Source organism: Stomoxys calcitrans, chromosome 2 (assembly GCF_963082655.1).
Source record: "Stomoxys calcitrans chromosome 2, idStoCalc2.1, whole genome shotgun sequence".
NCBI lineage: Eukaryota > Metazoa > Arthropoda > Insecta > Diptera > Muscidae > Stomoxys > Stomoxys calcitrans.
The window spans coordinates 215,941,670-215,966,717 of NC_081553.1; the positions used below are offsets into that span (position 1 = coordinate 215,941,670).

Here is a 25,048-nt window from a genome sequence, read left to right on the forward strand (position 1 = left end):
AATAGAAAATTTTGTCAAAATTTTTTTTCTATAGAAAATGTCAAAATTTTTTTCTATAGAAAATGTCAAAATTTTTTTCTATAGAAAAGGTCAAAAATTTTTTTCTATAGAAAATTTTGTCAAAATTTTTTCTATAGAAAACTTCGTCAAATTTTTTTTTAAACCGATATTAAATCTTGACTTCTTGAGCCTCTAGAGGGCGCAATTCTCATCCGATTTGGCTGAAATTTTGCTTTGTTATGACTTTCAATAACTGTGCTAGGTATGGCGCAAATCGGTACATAACCTGATATAGCTGCTATGTAAACCAATTTTGGGTCTTGACTTCTTGAGCCTCTAGAGGGCGCAATTCTCGTTCGACTTGACTGAAATTTCTCAAGTAGTGTTTTGATATCACTTCCAACAACTGTGCTAAGTATGGTTCAAATCGGCTCATAATCTGGTATAGCTGTCATATAAACCGATCTTGGATCTTGACTTCTTGAGCCTCTAGAGGGCGCAATTCTCATCCGATTTGGCAGACACTTTGTACAACGGCTTCTCTCAACAGGGGCAAACTTTTCACATATCAATGAAAGTGCAGTCCAATTCAAGTTTAAAACTAAATGATAAGGGGCCTGCTTTTTATAGCCGAGTCCGAACGGCGTGCCGCAGTGCGACAGCTCTTTGGAGAGAAGTTTTACATGGCATAGTACCTCACAAATGTTGCCAGCCATAGGAGAGGAAAACCATCGCTGAAATTTTTTCTGATGATCTTGCCAGTATTCCGTGCTTACCTATGCGCTACGGTAGCCTGGTTGCTTAATAATTTAGAAAAATTGAAAAACTATTTAAGATAAAACTTTCATAATATCTAGTAAAAAATATTTTAGTAAAGTTAATATTTAACTAATATCAAGTAAAAAAATCTTCATATAAAGAAAAATTTTACTTAAATGGTTTGAAAAAAGGTGCTTAATAATTTAGAAAAATTGAAAAACTATTTAAGATAAAACTTTCATAATATCTAGTAAAAAATAGTTTACTAAAGTTAATATTTAACTAATATCAAGTAAAAAAAATCTTCATATAAAAAAAAATTTTACTTAAATGGTTTGAAAAAAGGTCTGCTATAAATTTAGTTACATAAACACTTAAACTAGAAAAATTTTATTCGGTGAATGTTTTTGTATTACAAATTCTTTCAGTGTATGTTTTTTGTTGTAATTTTTTTGTTTTGTAGAGGAAAGGAAGAAGGCTGGCAACTCCCAATCACTTGGAAAGTAACTTTTAAATTATTTGCATATTTTCAGGATGCATTTGCCAAGTGCTCAGCTTTCTCTTTGTCTTTTTAGCTTTATTGCGGGTTTGTAGACGTAAAATTTTACGCTTAGTTTCACCAGCAAGCAAATGATGCATTAAAATTGTGTGCATAAACTTTTGTGCTGATAGAGAGAGAGAGAGAGAGGAAATGTATCCTTTACATGTAATAAACCGGAAATCGAAATCTATAATAAAATGGTCTGTTGGCAAACCAAATTTAGGAGATATCTGTCTGTCTGTCTCAATGCTTGCCCTTCTGCCCACTTGCAACAAATGGCCAAAAATTCGGTAGCATTTTATAGAGACATCGAACAGATTACGCAAAAAAAAAATAGAAAGAAGATCTGCAGATGATAACTCAACATTGTAATTGTTATCATTTCCGCTCTATTAATTATGTATAGAGAAAGATAAATTTGGCTGGAAAAAACTTAAAGAGGATTATTGTAAAATATATGGGCATGAAAAGCAAAATTTTATTCAGACTCTGCTGGTGTGTCGCTGAAATATGCAATGATGAGGCATTTGCCGCGACAAATCAATACCAATTGCATTATTCGTTATATTTAGAGGTAGGATATTTTAATGATGACACAATTTTTGTTAGCTCTAGGTATTTGCAAGAGGGCTAAGGTTTACTAGTGACTTCTGGTAAGAAGTAAATGCTGATAAAATTAAAAAATATCATAAATTATTGGATACTGCCTAGGACTGACTAATAAATTTTAAAGGAAATTTTCTTTCAAACTTAAATTTTAACAAAATTTTCCTGAAAAGGTTGCATTTGAGTGAACCTGGAATGGCGTTTTTCATCAACAATCCAAATATAGTGGAGAGATCTTTTTAGACCACATCGTAATTTCTAAAGTAGCCACCCAGGACAAAATTTCTGTCAAAATCAATTGGTTTGCCCATGCGCAAAGGTTCATTGTTTCCATAGTTGGCTTTCTAAAATATTAAAAAATGATGACCTAATTTTCTGACAGAAATTTCCTGTCAGACGTTTTGGAAAATCAAATTTCTTCTACTCTGTAAATCGCATCTAAGCCATATCACATCCTTTTCATCAAAGAAGTTCTAATCGAAGCTAATTGCTAATTAAATGGTAAAACATGATGCCTCAACAGAAAATGGCTTTTAAGCAATAGGAGAACACTGATTTCAAGTTCGAACTTTCCGAAAGCTGAAACGAATTCCCAAAACAACAATTAAATTAAATGGAAAACACAAAATCAAACTAAAAGTTCTCAATAATATTCCAAGTTAGAGTAGCAGAGACTTGCCTGAAAAAGTTAACAAAATCACTGGGAAAATGCAAGCAAGGAGTAAGAAAGAAGGAAAAGTAGTCTTAAAAACTAGCAAGACTTGTTACTCATCTTCAAATGCCTTTCGACCTCCCTGTCTATGTCTATATCTTGTCTTTTCCAACCCATACCACCCCCCCCTAGGTTGATGGTCTCTAACAATAGTTAGCTTTGGCTTGTACAACATCTTCAGCCCGGCGGCGGCTGACAAATGCGTCGCTGGAAACGGAAACAAAACTAGTTTCCTTTGCTAACTTTTGGTAGCATACATTAAGGAGCATTCACTGGGTGCTTACCCAGTGAAGACAAACACCAAGCCAGCAGCAGGGGAAGCGAAAAAAAGTTGAAGCACAGGAACGTGAAACGAAAAAGAAAAAAAAAACGCCAACCCATAAACAAGTTTTTGAGTAATTTTTACTTAATTATGAGACTTGTTAAATATTAATGAGTACAACAACTTCAAGGTAAATTGCAGACCCATCTTCTTGGCGTTGTCTTGGCAATGTGTAAAACACAAAAAAAAAAAAAATCAAGGCAAAAAGTTTCTTCACCGTTTCCTAGTCTCGTCAACTGTTAGTGTGCGATTCATTAGCATTTATATTTTCGGACTGTACTTTAGCATGAATTGCAAACGGAAGAAGACGCTTGTTAGGAATAATTAAGAAGCAACAGAGCCTTAAATGAAAAAAGAAATCTAGCCGGACAATGATTATCAAAGTGGAGTCGAAATTTGTTAAGAGTAGCAGCAGCAGCTAACATGTCAAGTGTCAGCTTTGAGCAGGAGAGCAAAAGTAAGCAATAAGGAAGAAAAAGATCTTTAGTAAGAAATTAAACAATAAAGGGCTTACATTTGGAAAAAAAATTTTGTATTTATATAGAAAATTTTTGAAAAATTTTTCATTTCTATAGAAAATTTTCGGAAAATTTTTTATTTCTATAGAAAATTTTCGGAAAATTTTTTATTTCTATAGAAAATTTTCTGGAAAATTTTTTATTTCTATAGAAAATTTTCTGGAAAATTTTTTATTTCTATAGAAAATTTTCTGGAAAATTTTTTATTTCTATAGAAAATTTTCTGGAAAATTTTTTATTTCTATAGAAAATTTTCTGGAAAATTTTTTATTTCTATAGAAAATTTTCTGGAAAATTTTTTATTTCTATAGAAAATTTTCTGGAAAATTTTTTATTTCTATAGAAAATTTTCTGGAAAATTTTTTATTTCTATAGAAAATTTTCTGGAAAATTTTTTATTTCTATAGAAAATTTTCTGGAAAATTTTTTATTTCTATAGAAAATTTTCTGGAAAATTTTTTATTTCTATAGAAAATTTTCTGGAAAATTTTTTATTTCTATAGAAAATTTTCTGGAAAATTTTTTATTTCTATAGAAAATTTTCTGGAAAATTTTTTATTTCTATAGAAAATTTTCTGGAAAATTTTTTATTTCTATAGAAAATTTTCTGGAAAATTTTTTATTTCTATAGAAAATTTTCTGGAAAATTTTTTATTTCTATAGAAAATTTTCTGGAAAATTTTTTATTTCTATAGAAAATTTTCTGGAAAATTTTTTATTTCTATAGAAAATTTTCTGGAAAATTTTTTATTTCTATAGAAAATTTTCTGGAAAATTTTTTATTTCTATAGAAAATTTTCTGGAAAATTTTTTATTTCTATAGAAAATTTTCTGGAAAATTTTTTATTTCTATAGAAAATTTTCTGGAAAATTTTTTATTTCTATAGAAAATTTTCTGGAAATTTTTTTATTTCTATAGAAAATTTTCTGGAAAATTTTTTATTTCTATAGAAAATTTTCTGGAAAATTTTTTATTTCTATAGAAAATTGTTGAAATATACGAAGTACTCTGCTATAATTGTACTGTATTTACTATTAGAAATATTAGTATTAACATAGTATACTCTGATTGTTATGTATGTATGTAGTTAAAATATTTTCTTGCCTGCATACATACATTTTTCATTTGTACATTTTAGTCTTTAATAAAATCTCTCTAAACTAACAATAGGTTATGGGCCCAGCTCCTAACTGTGTTTGAAAAGGAAAAAAGAAAATAATTTTTTGGAGCTGCAAATAGTGAAAATATAAAGAATTGGACATGTCGGGAAATGTTATGCGAATTGATCCGTTGAACTCATCAAATTACGACACATGGAAGTTGCAAATGAGAGCAATTTTGATTAAAAATGATTTGTGGTCGTATGTGGACGGTTCAACATTGTGTCCAGATGGGGATACAGCCGCGAATTGGAGAAAAATGGACCAGAAGGCATGTGCGGATTTACTTTTGTCGATTACGCCTTCAGAATTGGGGTTGATTGCCGAATGTTCAACATCGAGAGAAATATGGCTGAAATTAGAAGACACATTTCAATCAAAAGGTCCAGCAAGGAAGGCTACATTGTTGAAACGGGTTGCTCTAGCCCGTATGAAGGATGGTGACAATGTTCGAGAACATACAAATGATTTTTTCGACGCCGTTAGCAAGCTGAAGGAAATAAATGTTGCCATAGGAGACGATCTTCTTGCTATATTGCTGTTATATAGTTTGCCTGACTCGTTTGAGACATTCCGTTGTGCCCTGGAGACCAGGGACGAACTTCCGAAACCAGAAGTTCTAAGGGTAAAAATTTTGGAGGAAGACCAGTCTCGTCGTGCAAAAGTGGAGAGAGACGAACAAAACGCGTTGTACGCAAAGCCAAAAAGAAATGGGGTCAGTTCAAAAGTCTCTAACCGGTCAACAGAAAATAGGACAGATAGAGGTAAGCAAAAGGAAGGCTGTTTCAAATGCGGAAAATTCGGGCATTACGCCCGGAATTGTCGGTCAAAGCAGAATGCCAATTTGGTTCAAGAAGGAAGTCAAGAAAATTCTATGTTCAATTGCTTCGATTCGCTGTTTAACTGTCTTGACATTTCGCATGAGTGGTGTTTGGATAGTGGGTGTACCTCCCACATGTCATCGAATAAAGAAGGATTCACAACAATGAAAAAAATTGATAAGAATTTGTGCTTAGCCAATGGTGAAATGAGCAAGATAACAGCCGTGGGTGACGTTAGAATTAAAGTTGTTGGTGATAGACAAGAGGAAAGCTTTATTGTAAGAGATGTAATGTACGTCAAGGACTTGCGAACGAATTTATTGTCTATTGCGAAGCTGGCAGACAAGGGCTATAAGGTAAAATTTAACAAAGATCATGCTCTTATCCTGAAAGAAAATAAAGTAATGTGCAAAGCTGAACGAAGAGGTAATCTTTATTTCTTGAAGCAAACATCAGATGTGGCAAACTCAGCGGTAGTGAAGCCAAACGACATGGATACGTGGCACCAAAGACTAGGTCATCTGAATGAAAGTGATCTGAAACTACTTGCGGGTAAAAAAGGTGCACATGGAATTAACATTCGTCGAGGTCATCAGTTGTCACATTGCAAGGTATGTTTGAGTGAAAAGCAAACACGAGAACGTTTTGAAAGTGGACGTGAAAATCGCACTAGTGAAATGTTGGAGGTGGTCCACAGTGATGTTTGTGGTCCTATGAAAGTAAATTCACATTCCAATTCAAGGTATTTCGTCACATTTATTGACGACTATTCAAGATATTGCGAGGTTTATTTTCTCAAAAAGAAATCCGAAGTTTTTGACGCATTTAAGAAGTATAAGAATTCAGCTGAGCTTCTCACGGGTACGAAAATCAAACATCTACAGTCAGATAATGGAACAGAGTATATCAACAAGGACTTTAACAAGTATTTGGAACAAGCTGGCATAAAAAGAAGATTAACAGCTCCTCATACACCCCAGCAAAACGGGATTGCAGAAAGGAAGAACAGAACTCTTATTGAAATGGCTCGGTGTATGATGAAGCAGGCTGGTGTTCCGGAATCTTTTTGGGCCGAAGCTATTAATACGGCATGTTACTTGCGGAATAGATGTCCAACTAGATCTCTCAACGGACAATTGCCTATAAAAGTTTGGACAGGAAAAACACCATCAATAAAGCATTTAAGACCGTTTGGAATCCGAGCCTATGTATTGATAAAAGACAAGTCAAATGGAAAATTTGATTCTCGCTCGGAAGAATGTATATTAGTGGGATACTCAGAAGTGTCAAAGGCTTACCGTTTTTGGTCATCGCGGAAGAAAAATATAATAGTCAGCAGGGATGTCAAATTCATAAATGAATTTTACGGAAAAAGTTTAGAAAACTATATTGAGATCAATTTGGATCCGCAAGCTGAAAGCGACACGCCAGAAGACGAGCAAGTAAAAGATGTGCAAAAGGAAATAAACCTACGGTCGCAAGGTAATCAAAATGTTTTACCACAACAACAAAAAAGTAATAGAGGAAGAAAACGGATTCTTAGAACTGGCGGGCGAGGCCGACCACGGAAGTTATCAAAAATGAGTACTGAAATTGTTCCTAATAATGAACCAGAGGAGTCTGTGGATGATAATGAGGAAGCGGACTTGCTCATGGATTGTGAACACAGCAATGTTGCTTTTACAGATGACCCAGTCACATGTGATGAAGCTATGAATTCCGAAGATGGTGCGAATTGGCAAATAGCTATTGAGGACGAATATGTTGCCCAAATTTTGAACGGAACTTGGAAAATAACGGAAAGACCTCAAGGAAAAAATATTATTGGTAATAGATTTGTGCTTCGAACCAAAGCAAACAACAAACGGAAGGCACGTCTAGTTGCAAAAGGCTGCTCCCAACGGCCAGGGGAGGATTTTTCCGACACGTATTCTCCAGTAGTAAGATCTAGCACTATTCGTATGGTGGCAGCTTTGGCAGTCGAGAAAGATTTTGAAATTCATCAGATGGATTTCGTTACTGCGTATTTGAATGGAAATCTGGATGAAGACGTATACATGGAAATTCCTGATTATCTAGAAGATGTTCTGCAAAATTTGATAAATGGTGAGATTGTTGGGACATGTGAACAAAAAAGCAAATTGGCTAAAGAAATAGCGACAAAATGGATGAAAAGTTTACAAAAATGTCGAAACCCAGTATGTAAACTCGAAAAGGCTCTTTATGGGTTGCGCCAGTCAGGTCTGAAATGGTATCAGAAGCTTAGTCAAAAGCTAAAGGAAATGGGACTGGAACCATCGAAGTTAGATCCATGTTTGTTTCTAAGCAGAAATAAAAGCATTATAGTAACAGTTTACGTGGATGATCTGCTTATAGCAACGAATGATAAAAAGCTGTTGAATCAAATAAAGAAGTCGTTGGCAGAAACGTTTGAAATGAAAGACCTTGGAAAGGTTAGCAAATACGTTGGAATTGAGTTCAAGCAAGATATGAAACAAGGAAAAATAACGATAAATCACAAGGAGTACATTGAATCAGTTCTGAAACGTTTTGATATGCAAAATTGTAAACCGACTTCGACACCAATGGAGTTACAAATTAAATTGGAGAAACCTTCAAAACCAGATCCAGAAGTTATGCAGAAGTACCCATATCAAAGTTTAATCGGTGCACTTATGTATTTGGCGGTTAATACAAGGCCAGATATAGCATATCCAGTGAATTTCTTGAGTCAATTTAATTCAAATTATAATGCTGAACACTGGCAAGCGGCTAAAAGAATTTTGCGATACTTAAAAGGAACAATAAATCAAGGCCTTCAATACAAGAAAAGCAACGTCCCACTGTATGGGGTAGTAGATGCTGATTGGGGATCAAATTTAACAGATAGACGATCGTATTCTGGGTTTTCATTTATAATGTCTGGGGCAGCAATTACATGGGAAGCTCGTAAGCAGAGAACAGTGGCTCTTTCTAGTACTGAGGCTGAACTTCTTGCAATAACAGACGCTGTTAAAGAAGCATTGTATTTAAAGCGTTTTTTCGAAGAAGTAGGAGCAACAAAAACACCAATACATATCTTCAATGATAGTCAAAGTGCTCAAAAACTAATTCAAAGTATTGGCCACCACTCACGAACAAAACATATCGACGTTCGGTACCAATTTATACAAGAAACAATACAAGGGAATGAAATCAAATTGGAATATCGAAGATCAGAAGACATGGCGGCTGATGTACTTACAAAAGGACTTGGATTTACAAAACACAAACAACACATTCAAGAACTAGGTGTTGCTGAAGTCGCATAGTCGCCGTACTTCGAGGGGAGGTGTTGAAATATACGAAGTACTCTGCTATAATTGTACTGTATTTACTATTAGAAATATTAGTATTAACATAGTATACTCTGATTGTTATGTATGTATGTAGTTAAAATATTTTCTTGCCTGCATACATACATTTTTCATTTGTACATTTTAGTCTTTAATAAAATCTCTCTAAACTAACAATAAAAATTTTCTGGAAAATTTTTTATTTCTATAGAAAATTTTCTGGAAAATTTTTTATTTCTATAGAAAATTTTCTGGAAAATTTTTTATTTCTATAGAAAATTTTCGGAAAATTTTTTATTTCTATAGAAAATTTTCTGGAAAATTTTTTATTTCTATAGAAAATTTTCTGGAAAATTTTTTATTTCTATAGAAAATTTTCTGGAAAATTTTTTATTTCTATAGAAAATTTTCTGGAAAATTTTTTATTTCTATAGAAAATTTTCTGGAAAATTTTTTATTTCTATAGAAAATTTTCTGGAAAATTTTTTATTTCTATAGAAAATTTTCTGGAAAATTTTTTATTTCTATAGAAAATTTTCTGGAAAATTTTTTATTTCTATAGAAAATTTTCTGGAAAATTTTTTATTTCTATAGAAAATTTTCTGGAAAATTTTTTATTTCTATAGAAAATTTTCTGGAAAATTTTTTATTTCTATAGAAAATTTTCTGGAAAATTTTTTATTTCTATAGAAAATTTTCTGGAAAATTTTTTATTTCTATAGAAAATTTTCGCAAAATTTTTTATTTCTATAGAAAATTTTCGCAAAATTTTTTATTTCTATAGAAAATTTTCGCAAAATTTTTTATTTCTATAGAAAATTTTCGCAAAATTTTTTATTTCTATAGAAAATTTTCGCAAAATTTTTTATTTCTATAGAAAATTTTCGCAAAATTTTTTATTTCTATAGAAAATTTTCCCAAAATTTTTTATTTCTATAGAAAATTTTCGCAAAATTTTTTATTTCTATAGAAAATTTTCGCAAAATTTTTTATTTCTATAGAAAATTTTCGCAAAATTTTTTATTTCTATAGAAAATTTTCGCAAAATTTTTTATTTCTATAGAAAATTTTCGCAAAATTTTTTATTTCTATAGAAAATTTTCGCAAAATTTTTTATTTCTATAGAAAATTTTCGCAAAATTTTTTATTTCTATAGAAAATTTTCGCAAAATTTTTTATTTCTATAGAAAATTTTCGCAAAATTTTTTATTTCTATAGAAAATTTTCGCAAATTTTTTTATTTCTATAGAAAATTTTCGCAAAATTTTTTATTTCTATAGAAAATTTTCGCAAAATTTTTTATTTCTATAGAAAATTTTTGTAATTTTGTTGTATTGTATCGGCTATAGGTCCATTAAAACACAAATATTTAAGGTTTTTTTCTTTTATTTTTCTCCAATATTTCGGTAGACTCCGTCTACCATTTTCAAGGCTAGTTGTATTTAAATAAAAAAACAGAAAAACACAAATTTTAGTAAAAACGAATCACACAATAAAAACAGAAAAACAATAATTTTTAAGAAACTTTAATTCCTATTACATTTAATGAGTTGTTACACGAACTATTGTCTGTTGGCAACTAAATGTTCTCTTCTGCTGTGCTTGTTGACTGTGTGGCGGTATACCTTCGCGCAGCTTTCTATATCTTTCTTGAAATTCATTCTCTCGTCAGGCGGTAAGTCGATGATATGCAACATCTCGAGAGTGAATCTTCGTCTGTAATTGTTCTCTTGAGCTAAGATGTCCACATCGTTGAGGTTTGGCTTATGACCAGTCAATGCACAGTGGGCTGCTAGTGCAGTTTTCTGCTCGATTGGTCTATTATTGGCTTTTTGGTCAGATTTATGTGCAGATAACCTAGTTTTCAATTTCGTCATGGTAGTGCCAATATATGCCATCGGGCATATATTGGACTTGTCGCCGTTACATCTAATTTTATATACCACGTTTGATTTCTCCTCATTTTTAATTTTACATTTTGTCTTGCTGAATAATTCATTCACAGTTTTGCCTGTTTTTAATGCGAGATGGTATTTGTCCTTGTCGTATAGATTTGATTTGCCAAATCTTTCGGAGAATCCTTGTATGTATGTTAGCGATTTATAAATTTTTCCTTTTGTAGGCTGCTCTCCGTCTATGATTTTTCCAAGACGTTCCTTGGCCTTGCCTAATAGTGAATTAATTGTCCAATTAGGGAAGTCAATTACAATTAATTCACTATTAGGCAAGGCCAAGGAACGTCTTGGAAAAATCATAGACGGAGAGCAGCCTACAAAAGGAAAAATTTATAAATCGCTAACATACATACAAGGATTCTCCGAAAGATTTGGCAAATCAAATCTATACGACAAGGACAAATACCATCTCGCATTAAAAACAGGCAAAACTGTGAATGAATTATTCAGCAAGACAAAATGTAAAATTAAAAATGAGGAGAAATCAAACGTGGTATATAAAATTAGATGTAACGGCGACAAGTCCAATATATGCCCGATGGCATATATTGGCACTACCATGACGAAATTGAAAACTAGGTTATCTGCACATAAATCTGACCAAAAAGCCAATAATAGACCAATCGAGCAGAAAACTGCACTAGCAGCCCACTGTGCATTGACTGGTCATAAGCCAAACCTCAACGATGTGGACATCTTAGCTCAAGAGAACAATTACAGACGAAGATTCACTCTCGAGATGTTGCATATCATCGACTTACCGCCTGACGAGAGAATGAATTTCAAGAAAGATATAGAAAGCTGCGCGAAGGTATACCGCCACACAGTCAACAAGCACAGCAGAAGAGAACATTTAGTTGCCAACAGACAATAGTTCGTGTAACAACTCATTAAATGTAATAGGAATTAAAGTTTCTTAAAAATTATTGTTTTTCTGTTTTTATTGTGTGATTCGTTTTTACTAAAATTTGTGTTTTTCTGTTTTTTTATTTAAATACAACTAGCCTTGAAAATGGTAGACGGAGTCTACCGAAATATTGGAGAAAAATAAAAGAAAAAAACCTTAAATATTTGTGTTTTAATGGACCTATAGCCGATACAATACAACAAAATTACAAGAATTTTAAACCAGGTCAACAATACCCTAACAGAGTATAGAAAATTTTCGCAAAATTTTTTATTTCTATAGAAAATTTTCGCAAAATTGTTTATTTCTATAGAAAATTTTCGCAAAATTTTTTATTTCTATAGAAAATTTTCGCAAAATTTTTTATTTCTATAGAAAATTTTCGCAAAATTTTTTATTTCTATAGAAAATTTTCGCAAAATTTTTTATTTCTATAGAAAATTTTCGCAAAATTTTTTATTTCTATAGAAAATTTTCGCAAAATTTTTTATTTCTATAGAAAATTTTCGCAAAATTGTTTATTTCTATAGAAAATTTTCGCAAAATTTTTTATTTCTATAGAAATTTTTCGCAAAATTTTTTATTTCTATAGAAAATTTTCGGAAAATTTTTTATTTCTATAGAAAATTTTCGCAAAATTTTTTATTTCCATAGAAATTTTGGGGGGAGTGTTAACTTTTTTTAATGCCAGTGTCTCTACGACCACATTCTAAGTCACTTAACTAATTCCTGTTTTATTAAAGTCCTTATATCATCAGCTTTCATATTCAAAATTTTCTCTGTCTTCCATAAAATACAGCTTCTATTAAATATATCTGTGAATTTTATAAAGTCCTTTTATTGAAATGTGGTCTACAAAATGAGTTTTTCTCAACTCACTTACTGACTTGTTGTCTGGCCATTTCAAATAGTTTTCAAAACCACAAGTCAAGATATGTTTTAACTGTATTATAAAGTATGGCAAAAGGAATCATATTGAAGTGGGGGCGGGGAGGAATTTTTATCTCAATATTTGTAGATGAGTGTGTGTGCTTTCAGAGAAAGCAATTTCAAGGAAACCTAAAAAAAAAGAACTTTGGATTCAAAATTCTTTTCAAATAAGTTTGTCATTTGCACACATTTACATGGTTTAACTATATTTAGTTACCAAAACTGATAAAAACTGAAGCAATGAAAATAAAATAACAATGCAAAATAAGAAATTTCGACACTACCAAGAATTTCTTTCATATGGGTGCCTTTTAATTGTTATAAGAGAGTTAGAGTGTTTGTGGTAAAGAGTTCAAATATCTGGTTTGCTATCATTGTTAAATGAATCGTTTTAAAAGAAATTAGCATTCATTGCACATAGCCACTGATAGCCCATAAGAGCATACACAAAGAGGCTCAAGTGGAAAAGTTGGTTTGGTCTACAAAAGTAAACCAATGAACAGTTAGTTTAAAATTCGGTTAAATTCTTCGCTTTACAAAGATGTTGCCAAAAACCAGAAATATAACGGGAACAATTTTGAAAAAAAAAAAAAAACGAAAACTATTTCCCAGAAGGTGACATATATTAGCCAAAATACTTCATTAAGAAGTTTACCAGTAACTTTCAAATAACAAAAAAAAATCTTTTAGAGATTTTTTCTACGTTAGACAACGGCAACGGCTCTCGGTGTTGCGCCGTGTGCTCAGGTTTGAATCCCGGCCACTGGTACTGTCGAATTTTTCCCTTTACCAGTTTTTTGCCTGTTTCTCTCTCAAGGCAAGCTCCATGATCGCAAATTTTCTTTTTGCATATGGTTAAGGTAAGCCAGAGGTCGCAACACACACCAACCAGTATGGGACGCGTTTCGTCTTCGGTTAGAAGACTTTTCAACCATATTATGGGTGATGTAGGGCCGTAGTCGCCACAATTTTGGTGCGATCTTCACAAAATTTTGCAGATGTTTAATTTGACGCTCCAATACGTGTGCAAAATTTCATTTCATTTAAAATCTGATCAGATTTAGATATAGCCCCCCAAAAATACCGATCCAGCAACTTGACTTGATGATGAGCCCCTAGCAATCTCAATTTTCTTCCGATTTAGCTAAAATTTGGAACAAAAACTTGAGTTACGCCTTCCAACATCCATGCAAAGTATCGGTCTATAAACAGATATAGCCCCCATATATTGATTTGCGATCCCATAAATTTTATATAGTCTCGGCACTATGAGTCGATCAAGCCATGTCCGTCCGTCCATCTGTCGAAATCACGATAGCGATGGAACGCATAAAGCTAGCCGTTTGAAATTTTCCACAGATACTTCTTATTGATTTAGGTCATTGGGGATAGTAAATGGGCCATACCGGTTCAGATTTGGATATAGGTCGCATATAAACCGATCTTCCTATTTGAATTCTTAACCCCCTGGAAGCCGCAGTTTTTGTCCGATTTGGCTGAAATTTTGCATTTGGTGTTCCGTTATGACTTCCAACAACTGAGCCAAGTACGGTTCAAATCGGTCAATAACCTTATATAGCTCCCATATAAACCGATCTTCCGAGTTGTATTCTTAAGACCTTAGAAGCCACAATTTTTGTCTGATTTGAATAAAATTTTCCATGCGGTTTTCCGTTATGACTTCCAACAACTGTGCCCCGGAAGGTCGGAATAGGTCTATAACCTGATAAAGCTTCCATATTAACCGATCTCCAGATTTGAATTCTTATGCCCCTGGAAGCCGCAATTTTTGTCTGATTTGGCTGAAATTTTGCATGTAATGTCCTGTTAAGACCTCTAACAACTGTGCCAAGTACAGTCCAAATCGGTTTATAACTTCATATAGCTCCCATATAAACCGATCTCCTAATTTGAACTCTTGAGCCCTTACAAGCCACAATTTTTGTCCGATTTGATTAAAATTCTGCATAAGGTGTTCCGTTATGACTTCCTCCAACTGTGCCACGGAAGGTCGGAATGGGTCTATAACCTGATATAGCTCCCACATATACCGATCTTCCGATTTCACTTCCTGAGCCCTTACAAGCGGCAATTTTTATCCGATTTACCTGAAATTTTGTATGCGATGTTCTGTTAAGACTTTCAACAACTGCGCCAAGTACGGTCTGAATCGGTCTATAACCTGATAAAGCTACCATATAAACCGATCTCCCGATTTGAACTCTTGAGCCCTTACAAGCCACAACTTTTGTCCGATTTGACTGAAAGTTCGCATGAAATCTTCCGGTACGACTTCCAACCACGGTGCAAGTACGCTCCGAATCGGTCCGATTCGGCTGAAATTTTGCATAAGGTGTTTTTATATGACTTCCAAAAACTGTGCTAAATATGGTTCAAATCGGTGCATAACTTGATATAGCTGCCATATAAACCGAACTGGGGTCTTGACTTCTTGAGCCGCTAGAGGACACAATTCTTATCCGATTTGTCTGAAATTTTTCATGAAGTGTTTTATTATGACTTCCAACAACTGTGCTGAGTATGGTTGACATCGGTGTATTACCTGATATAGCTGTCATATAAACCTATCTGGGGTCTTGACTTCTTGAGCATCTAGAGTGCGCAATTCCCATCCGATTTGGATGAAATTTTGAACGACGTGTTTCGTTATGACTTCCAACAACTGTGTTGAGAAAAGTTAATATCGGTCTATAACCTGATATAGCTACCATATAAACCGATCTGGCGTCTTGACTTCTTTAGCCTCTAGCGGGCGCAATTCTTACCCAATTTGGCTGAAATTTTGCATGAAGTGTTTTGTTAAGAATTCCAAAAACTGTGTAAGGTATGGATAAAATCGGCCCATAACCTGATATAGCTGCTATATAAAACGATCGCGGATCTTGATTTCTTCAGCCACTAGAGGGCGCAATTCTCATCCGATTTGGCAAAAATTGAGCACAAAGCATTTTGTTATGACTTTCAAAAACTGTGCTAAGCATGGTTCAAATCGATCCATAACCTGATATAGTTGCCATATAAATCGCCCCCTAGAGGGCGCAATTCTCCGATTTCAAACAGCTTTTCCCATGCCCTTCAACGTGTTCAATATGGTCTGAATCGATCTATAGCCTGATACATCTCCCATATAAACCGATTGCCCGGTTATACTTCTTGGGCACCTACAAGGCGTAATTCTTATCCAAATTGACTGAAATATTACCCAATGGTATTACTATGGTATTTAACATTCAATTCATGTATGGTCCGAATCGGACTATAACTTGATATAGCTCCATTGGCTTAACAAATTTTATCCATTATTCTTTGTTTGGCTAAAAAGAGATACCGCACAAAGAACTCCACAAATACGATCCATGGTGGAGGGTATATGAAATTCGGCCCGGTCGAACTTTGCACGCTCTTATTGTTAATTTCGCTTCTTTTTTTTAAATTTTTTTTAAAATTCTTTTTTTTTTTGATTTTTTTACTTTGTCATATTTTATTTTTTTTTTAATTTTTAATACTTGTTTAGGAATGTTTTTCTAATTATTTTTTTTAATGCTTAATTAGAAAAAATTTTAATTTCTTCAAAACAAACAAGGAGATTAAGGACATGCATTAATACCTTAAAAGACTACCACTTTAAGCTAATCAAACTTAACATAATACTTTCTGGCCCTCTCCTTTTATAGTCGCTAAGTCTCTCTATATCATAATCACTACATAACATTAAATATCCTAACCATTAAACTAATACATCTTCATTCTCCTTCCCTCCCTCCCATTCTCTCTCCCTTTTCCCATGCCTCTTCTCTCTGCCATCATCAAAGTAAAAACTTTTTGTTGGTCAACCAATCCTTTAAATACCAAAACTCCCCAAAATTGGTTTTTGCATTTCTAAGCCTTGACACATTATACCCACCTCCTTTCCTATTCTATATTCGAAAGCCATCATTATGAATAAAAGTTTTGCCAAACAAGAATTTGTCTATTTTTTTCTGTTCTACTTGTATTTCATTTCCCTGGGGAAAATTTGCATCTTTTAAAGGGAAGAATTTTCTATGAGATCCGTTCTTGGTATTTGGTTAAAACTATCATAAAACGCATACACTTAAAAACAACACATACTTATTAGGAGTTTTTTCTTGTTGTTGTTGTTGTTTTTCTGTGTTTTGAAAAACTTTTGATCCTTTCGACGCCTTTTTCCCCACCAACAATCTCAAAACTTACAGCCATGAAATCCCAAGAAAATGTGCGTGTGTGGCATATGTATTTTTTTGTGGGAGAAAGAGAATGTCTAGAGGAAGAGTGGATGGGGGAGGAAAAGGATGTGTGGAGTGGGGTTGGTTAAGGTGGTTTATGTGGTTTAACACTTGTCTGCTTAAATGTTTTTCGACTTTATTATCTGAAAATTGTTTGTAAGTTGTTTGAGCATGTAAAAAAAACCTAGGGTGAAGTATTTCAAAGGCCTTACAAGCCAAGTCCTGAAAGAGGTAATGAAAGCAGATATCATAGAAAAACATTTAATTTGCAATCCTAGGTCGCATGAGGCCCAAATACATTGCATATCCCATATTTGGGCCTGATGGAAGGTCTTGTAATGCAAATTTTGCCTATGACCATTCCACTAAGGAACAGGGGCAAATTTCTCATTTATCAATGAGTGCAGTCCGATTCAAGTTAAAGCTCAATATTAAGGGGCCTCCTTTTTATAGCCGAGTCCAAACGGAGTGCCGACACCTTTTTGGGGAGAAGTTTTACATGGCATAGTACCTTCCAAATGTTGCCAGCATTAGGAGGGGGAAAACCACCGATGAAATTTTTTTTTGAAGGTCACGCCAGGATTCGAACCCAGGCGTTCAGCGTCATCGGCGGACATGCTAACCTCTGCGCTACGGTGGCCTCTAGTAATTTTCAATGAAAATTTCAATTTGAATTTTTGCTTACAGAAATATGAAGGATTTTTTGGCAAACTCTTCACCACTTTCTTTGTAACCCAAACCATTCTACGTTATAAAAAAAAGAAAATTTTCAACATAGGCAAGAAGGCCTTATACGAGGCCCACACATAAATATATTCCATTCCCTTTTACACACATGTGTTCATATGTGTTGGGTGTGTGTGTTTCCAAAAGGCATTTTAAACGCCATAACTTGGTATGTAGAAATAGTTGAGATTTTTGTCTGCCCGGCCTTCTATATATTGGTGTTGTGTGTGTGTTTGTAAGGAAGACAGCATAAACATGGGGGGGGGCTTAGAAAGATAAACAAAAAGTTGAGCATTTCGCAAGTTCTCTCACTTCAAACTTAAGCCATAGACTTTTTCACAGCACCCATTATAAGAGGTATTTAATTTTATCAACCTTGAAGCATGGGCTTACAAAGATTTTCAATGGGTTATAGAGCGTGTTCGAAAAAATTGTCATTCCACATTGAAACAATACATAAAGTGGAAAGAAAACTAAGCTTAATAAGAAAACTAAATTAAAAAAAACAAAGCTAAAAGAAATGAAAAATAAACATAAGAATAATAAAAAAAATTAAAATGAAATACACTAAAAAATATACCCAAAAAAATTATAAAAATTAAAAAAAATAAAAAGTAAAAAAATAAAAATAAAACAAAAAACATAAAAAATATAAAATTTAGAAATAAAAGAAAATAACAAAAATTTTTTCATTTCCAAAAAATGTGCGATTAAATTTAATTAAAAAATAAAAAAACAATAAAAACAAAAAAAAAAAATAAAAATATATAAAAAAAGTAAAAACAAGTAAAAATAATAAAACAAAATAAAAATATTAAAAAATAATGTAAATTAAAATAGAAAAAAAATATAAAAATATTAACAAATAATGTAAATTAAAAAAAAAAAATAATAGATAAATAAAAAATTAAAAAATAAAATTAAAAAATTAATTAAAATTTAAATTAAAATTAAAGAGAATAACAAAAAATAAAACAAAAACAAATAAAAAAAATGGAAGTAAAAAATAAAAATCAAAACGAGAGAAATAAAAGAATATAACAAATTATTTTTTTATATAGAAAATAACAAATGTAAGTAAATTTAATTAAAAAGAAAAAGTTTAAAATATTAAAAAAAATAAAAAAAAAACATAAAAATTAAAATAAAAACTTAAAAAAATAAAAGAATACAACAAAAATTTTTTTTTATATAAAGGGTGATTTTTTTGAGGTTAGGATTTTCATGCATTAGTATTTGACAGATCACGTGGGATTTCAGACATGGTGTCAAAGAGAAAGATGCTCAGTATGCTTTGACATTTCATCATGAATAGACTTACTAACGAGCAACGCTTGCAAATCATTGAATTTTATTACCAAAATCAGTGTTCGGTTCGAAATGTGTTCAAATTTTGACAAATTTTGTTCAGCGATGAGGCTCATTTCTGGTTGAATGGCTACGTAAATAAGCAAAATTGCCGCATTTGGAGTGAAGAGCAACCAGAAGCCGTTCAAGAACTGCCCATGCATCCTGAAAAATGCACTGTTTGGTGTGGTTTGTACGCTGGTGGAATCATTGGACCGTGTTTTTTCAAAGATGCTGTTGGACGCAACGTTACGGTGAATGAACACATTTCGAACCGAACACTGATTTTGGTAATAAAATTCAATGATTTGCAAGCGTTGCTCGTTAGTAAGTCTATTCATGATGAAATGTCAAAGCATACTGAGCATCTTTCTCTTTGACACCATGTCTGAAATCCCACGTGATCTGTCAAATACTAATGCATGAAAATCCTAACCTCAAAAAAATCACCCTTTAGAAAAAAAAAATTTAAGTAAATTTAATTAAAAAAAATAAAAAAGTTAAAACAATTAAAATTAAAAAAAAAATAAAAATAAAAAAATGAAAAGAAAATAAAAAAAAAATAAAATAAAAACATAAAAAAAATAAAATAAAAACATAAAAAAAATAAAATAAAAACATAAAAAAATAAAATAAAAACATAAAAAAATTAAAATAAAAAAATAGTTTTAGTGAAAAATAAAATAAAATATTGGAAAAAAAAAATTAAAAAAATTTAGTTTTAAAATTAAAAGTAAAATTAAATAAAAATTTAATTAACATTAAAATTAAAAAAAAAAATAAATGAAAAAACAAAATAAAATTAAAAAAAAAAATAAAATAAAAAACAATAAAATTAAAAAAAAATAAAATAAAATAAAAAAAAACAATAAAATAAATTTAAAAAAATTTAAAATAAAAAAAAATTAAAATAAAAAAAAATTATAATAAAAAAAATTAAAAACAAAAATTAAAATAAAAAAAAATTCAAATAAAAAAAAAAATAATTTAAAAAAAAATTAATTAAAAATATCAAAAATTAAAAAAAAGAATTAAAAAAATTAAAGTTAAAAAACTTTTAAAATAAAATTAAAAAATAAAAAACAAATAAAAAATAAAAAAAATTAAAAAATAAAAATAATTAAAAAAAAATTAATTAAAAAAGAAAGTAATAAAAAGAATTAAAAGTTAAAATAAATAAAAATTTAAAAAAAAAATAAAAATTATATCACATAAAAAAAAAACTTAAAAAAATATATATAAAAATAAAAACTTCAAAAAAATAAAAATTAAAAATAAATAAAAACATTAAAATTAAACTTTTAAAAAAGAAAAAAGTTTGGTATTGTCTTGTATTTCATTTAATATTTATGTTTTTTATGTATTTCATAAAAAACATAAATATTAAATGAAATACAAGACAATACCAAACTTTTTTCCTTTTTAAAAGTTTAAGAAAAAAACTAAATTTAATTAAAAAATAAAAGCAATATAAAAAAATTTTAAAAATAAAATATATATAAAAAAAATAAATTTAATTAAAAAATAAAACAAAAAAAAAATAGTTAAAAAGACTAATTAAAAAAATACAAAAAATATAAAAAAGTAAAAAAAATTAAAAAAAAAATTAAAATAAAAAAAATATAAAAAATATAAAAAATAAAAAAAATATAAAAAAATAAAAAAAATTATAAAAAAAATAAAAAAAAATAAAAAAAATTATAAAAAAATTATAAAAAAAAATAAAAAAAATTAAAAAATAAAAAATACAAAAAAAAAAAATATAAAAAATATAAAAAATAAAAAAAATTTAAAAAATTTAAAAATTAAAAAAAATTAAAAAAATATAAAAAGAAATATATAAAACATATATAAAAAAAATATATAAAAAATATATAAAAAATATATAAAAAAATATAATAAATAAAAAAATTTATAAAAAATAAAAAAATTAAATTAAACAAGAAAAAAGGAGTTTAGTTCGGCCGGGCCGAATTGTGGATACTCACCACATCAGGTATATATGTAAACCACCTTTCGTCAAAATCCGGTGAAAAATGCATACCTTATGCCCCAAATTTGGATTTGGACCAAATACTAATATGTACAAGTCATTGTTCAATTGTGTATAACAAAATATTGGTATTTTTAGTAGCTATATTTAAAAATAAACCGATCTGAACCATATACGACACGAAAGTCGAAAAGCCCAACATAAGTCACTGTGTCAAATTTCGGTGAAATCGGATTATAAAAGAGTCTTTTATTGAGCCAAGACTTTAAATCGAGAGATCAATCTATATGGCAGCTATATTCAAATCTGGACCGATCTGGACCAAATTACAGAAGGATGTCGAAGAGCCTAACACAACTCACTGTCCCAAATTTCGGCGACATCGGACAATAAACGCGCCTTTGATGGGCGCAAGACCTTAAATCGAGAGATCGGTCTATAAGGCAGTTATATCTAAATCTAGACCGATCTGGGTGAAATTGAAGAATGATGTCGAAGAGCCTAACACAACTAACTGTCCCAAATTTCGGCGATATCGCACAATAAATTCGCCTTTTATGGGCCCAAAACCTTAAATCGAGAGATTGGTCTATATGGCAGCTATATCCAAATCTGGACCGATCTGGACCAAATTGAAGAAGAATATTAAAGGGCCTAACACAACGCACTGTCCCAAACTTTGGCGAAATCGGACAATAAATGTGGCTTTTATGGGCCTAAGACCCTTAATTGGCGGATCGGTCTATATGGGGGCTATATCAAGATATAGTCCGATAAAGCCCATCTTCGAACTTAATCTGCTTATGGACAAAAAAAGAATCTGTGCAAACTTTCAGCTCAGTATCTCAATTTTTAAAGACTGTAGTGTAATTTCAACAGACAGGGGAAAAGACGGACGGGTGGACAGACGGACGGACATGCCTAGATCGTCTTAGACTTTTACGCTGATCAGGAATATATTACTTTATCGGGTCGGAAATAAATATTTCGATGTGTTGCGAACGGAATGGAAACGGAACATACCGAAGGATGGACTTCGGTGGTGTGTAAAAAATAATAAATAAATAAAAAAAGTTGAAGTTAAAAAAAATTAAAAATTAAAAAAAATTACATAAAAATGAAAAAAAAAAGATAAAATTTAAAAAATTTACAAAGAAAAAAATAAAAAAGAACAACAAAATATTTTTTATTAAAAAAAAAGTAAATAAATTTTAAAAACAATTAAAAAAAGTGGAAAAAGTTTAAAAAATTTAACAAAAAAAAAAATTAAACAAAATATTTATTATCCTATTCCCCATCTTTTCCCAAAAACAAATGAATTAAACATTCTATTGTCACTCCCAAGACATTTATACCATGTCCTCACATTTCTCTTATGATTTCTTAAGCAACAAATGCTCTCAAACTTACACGCCCTAAATTATGAAAACACTAATATGAACATGAAAGGGAATAGGAAGAAGAAAACAATCCGAGCACTCTTAGGACATTGCGTTTTCAACTATTGTCCTAATGGCAAAAAAGCCGACACTACAAAAGTCCTTAGGAAGACTTGAGGAGGTGGGGCCAACAATAACATAAACTATAGCTTAAGCAGGAAATAATAAGGACCCAATCACCAAACACATAGCCATAGAGCATAGAAGAATGGAATTGAAGTGACATTTTCTTTAGTTTCGCCCACCCCCCCACCAAACGACAACGCCTTCATCATTGTGACGATGGGGTGATGATTGTCGTCATTATGATTACTATTGTTATGGGCCACGATTATTTTGAATAATACGTCCAATTTTCATTCCCAAAGTATGAATGACAATTTTTCTCTTGTTTGAGGATTTTTGTTTGTTTGTTGGCAAGACCCCCTGCGAGCTTGACTGTGTGATTGGGAGAGAGAGAGAGTACACGTAGAGTAAAAATTTAAAGAGAAAAACTTTGAAAATTAAATTTCAAAATTATCTTCAAAAAGCAAAATAAAAGAATTAAATGAATTATTCAAGAAAACCTCAATCAAAAATTTCTATGAAAATCAAGAAAAATGTAAAATGTTAAAAAATCTGTTGAACAAAATTTTTATAATCACAAATTCTTTAGAAATTTTCCATAGTATATGGAACTTTAACTTTTCAAAAATTTTCACTGTGTACCTCCAAAGCCCTTTTTGTCCTAAAATGCAACTTAAGTCCTTGCCGCTTCCTTGTGCGCAACTCAACTAAACTCTTCTCACTAGTGGTGGCTCACTCATAAAGCCTGATAGACAGTTGTCAATCAAAATTATGAAGTCTTGTTATACAACGATGCACATCTCGTCTTCGTCATTGTGTTTGATTTCAATTTTGCTGCGTTGTCATGCTCTTTTGTTTAGGGAAAAGGGTTTTATTTTTCTCAAAGTAGGCTTTTGTGGCAACGGGATTTGTTTTAGTTTGCCTCAGTTGTGGGTGAAAAAAAAGAATCTTGGCAAATATGGTAAAAAAAAAAATATTTAAAGCTGCTGCATATCGCGGCTATGCGACTGCACCCCAACAAGAGATAATAATAATACGCATTCATTACGAAAGGTAGTGCTACTAACCAAAATCAGCTAAGATTTCTAAAGAAAAATGACAGCTATTGTATTTTTTTTCACAAGAATGAAAAAGGATGCAAATGACTATGCCATACGGCTTTCATTAGAAGTGTGAATAGAAAATTAATATTTTCTATTGTCAAAACAGACAAAAAAAAATATTTGAAGTTTTAGTTTTCAAGGAATTTATGTGGTTTTTATGACAAGCGCCTAAAAGTATACTATAGTTATATGATATTTAAAATGCCCTAAAGTATGCTATGGATTTGGGGTATTCTTTTTTGGTTTTTAATTAAAATGTATGTTTTAATGAAACCATAACACGAGTTTGACATTGTTCTTATGTAATTTATTCTAAGCTGTAAGAGAAGCAAAGGCGAAAGGAAAAAACAAGAAAAATAATAACAAAACAACAAAAAACTTTAAAAAAATTATTTAAAAATATAAAAAAACATAAAACAAAATAAAAAAAAAACAAAAAAAAACAAAAAAAAAACCATAAAAATATAAAATATTGAAATATATTTAATAATATAAAAAAAATATTGAAATACATAAAAAAATATAAAAACTATTAAAAAATATAAAAAAAAAAATTTTAAATGTAAAAATAAAAATTTTAATATAAAAAATACAAAAAAACATAAAAAAATATAAAAAAATATGAAAAAACATAAAAAAAATTAAAAAAAATAAAAAGATATAAAAAAATAATAAAAAACAAAAAGATATAAAAAAATAAAAAAAATTATAAAAAAATAAAAACCCATAAATGGCAAATGCAAAAATGAAAAGCGCAAAAAAAATAAAAATTTAATAAAATTTTTTTAATATATAAAAAATACAAAAACAAAAAATATATAAAAAAAATACAAAAATGTTAAAAAAAAATAAAAAAATATATAAAAAAATAAAAACAATATATAAAAAAATAAGAAAAAAAATATAAAAAAAATTGTATCGTACTTACTCTGTAGTTTTAGTTTTTTTTTTTGAAAAACAATAAAACACATTTTGGTATTTACCTGCAAATAAAAAAAAAGGAAAACAAAATTAATTTCCGAAAATATACCTCCGAATATTTTCTACGTAAAGGTTTCAATCTCATAACACAACAAAAATGCCGATTTTCAAAGCAGATACTTTACATCGTGGTTCAAATCTACGAGGCGCAAGGCCCATCTACCAGAACTGTGTTGCATCTACTATAACACCCATATGCAGTATCCTACATATGAGAACCAATTTCCGTATTAGACTTTGCGAAGTGAGCCAAGATCCTGCGAGGGGAGAAAACATCCTCCGCATTAAAATTTTTGGCCTTTTGGAATCACTTTCTCAGAGGCCTGCCCCTAGTTGGGCGCCAATTGAAGAAATTGGCATGCATTCTTTTAATTTGATAAAAATTTTCAAAAGTATAGAACCTAGGTTGAGGGCCTAATAATAAATGATACAATTTTCAGAGATTAGATTTGACATAAATATCAAACGATCGACAGCCCACGTTGGGCGCCAATAAAGAAAATCGGTATGAATTGTTGTAATTTGGAAAAAAAACATCATAAGTGGGGCGTCAGAAAAAAT

General features: G+C 30.7%; 1 protein-coding gene and 2 long non-coding RNA genes across 5 annotated transcripts in view; 1 reads left to right on the forward strand and 2 right to left on the reverse strand.

Annotated features, from left to right (window-relative positions):
* The window catches only part of LOC106081092 (maternal protein pumilio), an 809,199-nt gene that overhangs the window by 605,356 nt on the left and 178,795 nt on the right, over positions 1–25,048 (reverse strand). The gene's annotated exons all lie outside the window — the stretch shown is intronic.
* LOC131994934 (uncharacterized) lies at positions 10,144–10,477 on the reverse strand. Its single transcript, XR_009396974.1, has 2 exons — positions 10,316–10,477; positions 10,144–10,207 (listed from the first exon to the last, which is right to left on the reverse strand). It is a non-coding gene; the product is annotated as an uncharacterized LOC131994934 (long non-coding RNA).
* LOC131994935 (uncharacterized) lies at positions 11,488–11,798 on the forward strand. The gene is made up of 2 exons (XR_009396976.1): positions 11,488–11,626; positions 11,735–11,798. It is a non-coding gene; the product is annotated as an uncharacterized LOC131994935 (long non-coding RNA).